Below are 7,515 nucleotides of genomic sequence, written 5' to 3' on the forward strand. Positions count from 1 at the left end.
GTCTATAAAAGTGGATTAGAGTGAATCTTCGTCAGTCGTATAAAAAAGAAAAAAAAAAAAAAAAAACATTCTGTCCCTTCGGCAGTTTACAGTTGTGTACGTTTTTTTATAGAAGCTTGAAAAATACCCCAGAGGAGAAAGAATAACCATGCCAGTTAGATATTTCTGTGCCATGTAAGTCTCAAAGACATATTTAGAAACATCTGATGTGGTGATAGCACACAGTAAAATCCAGAGCACTAATTTAAAGGCTAAGAAAAAATATGATAATAAAAAATAACTCTATATTCTGATATTAATCATATTGCTATAGTGTGTTCAAGTCTATCCAGCTCTTTAGAAAACAGAAAATGCATTTTCAGATCGGTATGCTAATCAGGAGAGAGATCTCAAGTGAAACAAAGAAAATGTGTAAACAATATTGGAACTGGAGCACTAAAACATTGAAGCTGATAAATGGGTACTCTCTCCTGATTGGCGGAAATTGGCAACCCACCTGAAAATGTTTTTTTTTTTGTTTATCAAGCTGGATAGAAGGGTGCAGTACCCCTCTTACAAAACAAACATTTTATCGTCACTGTCGGGCAGAAGCCTTGTATCTCCAAGTTTAAAATGTTTATGTTTTTCGTAAACTAAAGTCCTGCTTCATCATACAAGACCATCGCACAAAACTAGTGAAAACCTAACAAACCTAACAAAAAAGGAAGGTTTTGGACATACAAGATTTCCCACCCGACAACGACGATATGATTTCTATCAGAATATAGAGCTTTATCCTTTTAACAAAACAACTTTTTGTTTTAACCAAAAAAATATCACTTACATCACCTTTAACTCTGAAAGTGTAAGACGTGAGTGACGCATTAGGAGGTCTGGATTTTGCTGTGCAGGCTATGTCTTTTTCACTTCTGGAGCGAATACCCATTGACCGTGTTCCTGACATGCAGCGTTGAACAGCCCGATGTGTGTCCTTGAATCGCGTTTGGCTCTGTTTACCCTGTGCACTGAGTCTCAACCTGTTGAAAACCCAAAAGGCGGTGATTAATGGAGAACAACTAGATGTTTTCCACACTTAGGTAAGAGGAGTGATGAACTTCTTTAGAGAAAGGACAAGTTGAGAACATAGTGATGTCATCTCATGCAATCACCACGTCCAGAGATCCACTCGATAGGCGGTATGTGGGAAGGTTTTGGGGATGGATGAAGGAGGTCGCTGTCTTTTCGCTAAGCGATACGATGATGTTTGGGATAGATATTGCAGACGATTAGTACAACGATGGATTACAGAAGGTGTTGATGAAGAGGGAGATATGGACTCGTTCAAAAACAAACGCTCTTAGAGCCAAAAAAAATGAAACCTACCCACGTGTAATAGATTTTTCAGCGTATCCGGTCTAGTCTGTCAACTCAATCGACATTGCCGTTGTTGGTGCTTTTTGACGTCAGTGTTGCTGTCTTCGTGCGAGCGTCAGCAAGCTTTGGTATCACCCGCAAGCCTTTCACAAAGTGTAAAGCTGTCTTTCAGTCATCGGTTTCTGTCCCTTTATTAAAAAATAAATTGCACTGAGGCTATTTTAATTCTCCTTTTTCGTACATTTTGTTTTTCTCGTTTGGTCACATGTCCCCCCCTCCCCCCCTCCCCCCCCAACCCTTACCAAATAAGGAGTAGTGACTTAGGTGACATGATCCCGCCCCCCTTTTGGGCACTAGCACCAGTGGACTTCCTGAATAGCAGGAAGGAGAACAAGGCACCAATGTTGTTGTCATGATAGAGCTGTTGTTGTTTTTTTTTATGATGATGTTGTTGTTTTTTTCTTTCTTTCTGTTGTTATGATGATGATGATGTTGACCCACTACGGTGTATCGTAACGCAACGTTGTTGTGGTGCTCTAGTGGTAAATAAATTATTTAAGTTACAAGGGACCACCGGTTGTATGTCTGTTTTGTACCACGTTTAAGTTGTGCCGCGTTACCTAATACCACTGGCGTACTGTAATACTGTTTTATAATGCGTTCCTCATGTCTTCAAAAGAAGCAGCGCTGAAGCTACACTTTGATCCCTCGCTAATGTCTCCTTATGCTGTACACTTGTTATCCCCGTTTTCTTTCTCTTTCTTTCGCTCGCCCGCTGTGGAAAGCCACAAAGACAAATAAGAGGCTCATGTTTCGAGCATTTTGTAATACATTCATGTGTCATAATATGATATTCCATCAAAGGGGCAAACGAGAGGATACACCCGAGTGGGAGAATCAAAGGGAGTCTGCAGCGTGTAAGACAGAGTAGAGGAGGGGATGATAGAGGCAGTGGTGGAAAGTCACTAATTACATTTACACAAGTACTGTTACTTTAGTTGAGTATTTCCGATTTTCTATACTTTTACTTCTAACTCCACTACATCTCAGAGGCAAATATTGTACTTTTACTCCACTACAATTATTTGGAAACTTTAGTAACTAGTTATTTTTTTTAGATTTTGATTATGATTATTACAAAACATACATTAACCACTTCAGCCCTATATACATTTCGGCCATTTGAAAATAGCAGATCTACATAAGGTGCTTGTAGACCTGCTATTCTCAAAAGGTTTTTTATCCATTTGAAAACTTGTGAACTGGGTGGCGTTGGTGTGGGAGTTTTTCGTTTTGACAGTTCGAGCTCTGGAATGAGGCTTTCCATGGCGTTGTGTGAAGGATTAGGCCTGCACGGTGGACCGGTGATAAATAATCACGGTGGTGGTCTCGGGACCCTGGGTGGTGGTTCCTCCTGGCCAGGGGAGGGAGGGATGCTGGAAGACCATGCAGAGAGCCTGGCACCGGCCTTGAGTCACGATCCGCGGACGGACCTCCACGAAAAACTTTGGTTTCAACATCTCAGCTGGAAGCAATCGAGCTGTGTCATCATCAGCATCATCTGGGCCCTCTCAGCCAAGGGTCATCTGTGATGATCGCGCCGAGCAAGGCTGCGCAATCGGGGTCGCAGCCCCAGCGACACGGCTCCCCGCAAACGCCATTACATCTTTGTTCCCCTCGCTTCTTATACGGCAGTGTTGTTTTTGACGGCAGATTTTGATTTCGTTTTAGTCATAGTCTTTTGAATAAAATGTCATTTAGTTTTAGTCATAATTTAGTCACCTGAAAAGTTTTAGTTTTAGTCGACTAGTTGATTTAGTCAACTGAAATGTATTTTTGGCAGGCCTTGATGGCATCATAATGATTTTACACTTGGTTGTGTGCTGAAAATAGCAGATCTACAAGCTCACAACGCGTCGCGCTGTTACGCGTTGTGGGCTTGTAGATCTGCTATTTTCAGAACGCAATATCTGAGAGCAACCAAACATAAAATTACTCTCTTCTCCACTAGTCCCTCCCTAACGTTTTAGTCTAGTTTTTATTTTGTTGATGAAATTGTCAATATATTTAGTCTTAGTTTTAGTCGACGAAATCAACACTGTAAACTGGCCCTGACTTGGCTCTGCATGTACTTGGACTGCTTTTTTCCCCATCTACACCAAATCTCTGGTCAGAAAGCAATAACGTGTTGTGAGCTTTTAGTAATCTATTTTTGGCTAATAAATGTGCCCCCGGGATTGGATGCTGGGGTTCAAGTGGTTAAGTGATTCAGATGGAGGCCACACAGTTGAAGACATAAGTGGCTCCCCAGCAGATGTAATGAAGTCACAGGTTGCCACGCTGTGAGACGCAGTGAACTGCATCAAGGCCATCAAGCTGTTCCTCCCCTCTATAGGTCTTATAGCCCAGTTACCATCAGGCTGTTCCTCCCCTCTAGGTCTTATAGCCCAGTTACCATCAGGCTGTTCCTCCCCTCTAGGTCTTAAGGTGCCTCCACACTGAAAATACTACAGGAGACTTGTTCAAACTGTTCACAGACTGCAAAGAACTGCAAAGAACTGCAAAAAACTAAGCACATTGAATTTTCCAGCCGACTGTATGCCGACTGTAATTACTGTACTGTTTTGCGCATGCGCACTGTGTTGCCATATCGGCTCGTTACAAGCGACTTTGATCCTGTTTTCCTATAATGTTGCTAGTTGTGGGTTACTTTTGTTTGGGCATGTTTCTGAATTGTAGTTGCTTATTTGGCCTTGCTTTCAACATTCTTTTAGAAAACAGCTAATGTAATAGAGCTCAATAGGTGAAACTGGACGCTCCTTTAGGCTTTGTTTTCATTAACCTCGCATCACCAGGCTTTCCGCTGGGGGAAAGCCTGGTCTTCGTTTACTAAACGGGCCGTTTGATCCGGTCGGGAGCGGAAGATCTCCTACGTTTTTCTGTAGTCCAAAACGGACTACACTTTGGCCGGAAACAACAACCGGAAACAGTTTCAACCCAGTTAGCGCATGCGCAAGTCGTTAGCCATGTAGTTAGCGCATGCACAAGTACGGGTTAAAACTGTTTCCGGTCGTTGTTTCCGGCCAAAGTGTAGTCCGTTATGGACTACAGAAAAACGTAGGAGATCTTCCGCTCCCGACCGGATCAAAAGCCCGAAATTGGAAGCCAGCCCAGGCTAGTTTTCATAGACCTGGTCGCTTGTTTAACTCACAGAATCTGGCAACCGAGGAGCAGAAGCGGAGATGCTTCCTGTCCGGTGATTTTTTCTCCTCACACCAAAACAACACACACTATTACTAGCGTTGCCTTGGAGTTGATTAGTATAGGAAATTGAGAGTTGAGATTGTGAATATGCTATTTAGTTAAAATATGCAACGGGAAAATGTATCTGGCTTATTTAGGCTTGGTTTTGCTGCAGCAGTAGCAAACTAATGGTCCATTACAACTCGCTAGAATTCACCGACGTCCAGGGGCGACTCTACAAAACTGAGCAAGTCCAGTTTTCCAGTTCTCCGTCGATAACGCTCCCGACCCGCTGCCGAAAACCTACCGATGAGCTCCCGTTCGGCAACAGACGCTTTCCGCCGCCTTCCGCCGCCGAATCGTCGCCGAATCTGTGCGGTTAAAAGTGGCCTTTATAGCCCAGTTACCATCAGGCTGTTCCTCCCCTCTATAGGTCTTATAGCCCAGTTACCATCAGGCTGTTCCTCCCCTCTAGGTATTATAGCCCAGTTACCATCAGGCTGTTCCTCCCCTCTTGGTCTTATAGCCCAGTTACCATCAGGCTGTTCCTCCCCTCTAGGTCTTATAGCCCAGTTACCATCAGGCTGTTCCTCCCCTCTAGGTCTTATAGCCCAGTTACCATCAGGCTGTTCCTCCCCTCTTGGTCTTATAGCCCAGTTACCATCAGGCTGTTCCTCCCCTCTAGGTCTTATAGCTCAGTTACCATCAGGCTGTTCCTCCCCTCTAGGTCTTATAGCCCAGTTACCATCAGGCTGTTCCTCCCCTCTTGGTCTTATAGCCCAGTTACCATCAGGCTGTTCCTCCCCTCTAGGTCTTATAGCCCAGTTACCATCAGGCTGTTCCTCCCCTCTAGGTCTTATAGCCCAGTTACCATCAGGCTGTTCCTCCCCTCTAGGTATTATAGCCCAGTTACCATCAAGCTGTTCCTCCCCTCTTGGTCTTATAGCCCAGTTACCATCAGGCTGTTCCTCCCCTCTCGGTCTTATAGCCCAGTTACCATCAGGCTGTTCCTCCCCTCTAGGTCTTATAGCCCAGTTACCATCAAGCTGTTCCTCCCCTCTATAGGTCTTATAGCCCAGTTACCATCAGGCTGTTCCTCCCCTCTAGGTCTTATAGCCCAGTTACCATCAGGCTGTTCCTCCCCTCTAGGTATTATAGCCCAGTTACCATCAGGAGTCAACATGGCATCTTAAATGCTTCAAGGATGTCCTCTCAAATTGAAAACAACAAATTGTGTCATGATATACTGTAAACCAGGGTTCCCCAATAGGCGGCCCGCGGGCCATTTGCGGCCCACGGGGGGCTACTGTCTGGCCCCCACCAACCCCAGTAATAATGGTGGTATAAGAGCAGCAACAACACTAGTATATCGTCGTTGTCGGGTGGAAACCTCGTATCTCCAAATGTGTCTGTTCTTTCGCAAAGCAAAGCCCTGCTGCATCATACAAGGCCGCCGCACAAAAGTAGTGAAAATAGCAGATCTACAAGCACACAACGCCTCACAGTGAGAGGCGTTGTGTGCTTGTTACCCTCGACATGATTCGGCCCTTGGGGAAAACTAATTGGGGAACCCTGCTGTAAACTATGAATTGAGCCAAAAACATATTATTGGATAATTGGGTTATTATGGATTATGGTTATTAGCAATACTGTATGCCTATGCCAGCGTCAATACGATTATGGGATATTTGCTAGATACTCACACAGCGCCCGCAGGTTTACAGCTGCAATATAATTGGCTATCTGCAGAATGCATTTTTGTTTATTTGCTTTTATGTGGCTGCACACACGTACACTTGTCCACTCAAATTTGCACAATAGAGGGTATGCGCATACCCTCTATATACTGTCTGAAGTGCCCTCTCCCCTCAACATTCATGCACAAGCACACAACTCTAGCCTGAGAGTCTGCATGCAGCAGATGAGAGTGAGGGCTCGGGGTGAAAGGGCTCCCGGTCTCCGGGGAGAAAAGCGATTTGGAGCTGTGGTGATTCAGCTGCAGCTGGCAACACACAATAATATGAAATCAGAGAGAGAGAGAGAGAGGCACTCACACTGTGACATCAGCACGCAGCAATGTACTGGCTCCCATTAGCAAAGAGAAAAATCTCAGAGGCTACTTGTCAGAAAGTGTCTAACCACATACATTTGCATATGTGTGTGTGCGCATGCACGCATGTGTGTGTGTGTGTGTGTGTGTGTGTGTGTGTGTGTGTGTGTGTGTGTGTGTGTGTGTGTGTGTGTGTGTGTGTGTGTACAGTATGTGTGAGTTCAAGACACAGAGATGCAGAGAGAGAGAGAGACAGAGAGAGCAACCATGAGCATTAATCTCTGTATGGATTAGGGACGGGACGATACGCGATATCGTTTATCGTGATAAAAAAACACTCACGATAATCGTATCGTGGAGATTTAATTTATCGTGATATCGTCCTCCGTCATGCACTGGGATCAATTTAGCTTTCATTTGCCGAGCTGCCTATCCGGTACCACTTAAACCCTCTATAATTGGTAAAAGGTACTTATATACGTATTGATTTGATACAGTCTTTGTTTAACTCTCTATCAAATGTCTTTGCCAAAAAATAGCCAATCTACAAGCTCACAACGCGTCGCGCTGAGCTTGTAGATCGTCTATTTTTTGGCAAATGTTCCACTCCAGGATAATGGATTTTGATTATCGCGATAATACCGTAAATCGCGATTTATTTTGTCACAATAATCATGATATGAAATTTTCATATCGTCCCATCCCTAGTATGGATACAGCCAAGAAGACATTCCTCTGATAGCAATTAGACTGAACTTAATACCGTTTTGGTCGCATTCCCTCTGCCGACCCAACCCAGCGACCCACCCACCCTCACCCCCCAGCCCAGCTCCCCTCCCAGCCACCACCCCTACCTCTCCACTGCCACT

At 44.4% G+C, this 7,515-nt stretch overlaps 1 protein-coding gene across 2 annotated transcripts in view; it reads left to right on the top strand.

Annotated features, from left to right (window-relative positions):
• Window positions 1–1,742, top strand: part of tgfb2 (transforming growth factor, beta 2) — a 46,415-nt gene extending 44,673 nt beyond the window's left edge. For both annotated transcript variants that reach the window (XM_080748698.1, XM_080748697.1), the window contains one exon: window positions 1–1,742. This exon is cut by the window's left edge and continues 1,375 nt beyond it. The gene's annotated coding sequence lies outside the window, so the exon portion shown is untranslated.
• The last annotated feature ends 5,773 nt before the right edge of the window (window positions 1,743–7,515 follow it).

This window comes from Nannobrachium achirus (assembly GCF_963921795.1).
Source record: "Nannobrachium achirus genome assembly, chromosome: 2".
NCBI classification, from domain to species: domain Eukaryota; kingdom Metazoa; phylum Chordata; class Actinopteri; order Myctophiformes; family Myctophidae; genus Nannobrachium; species Nannobrachium achirus.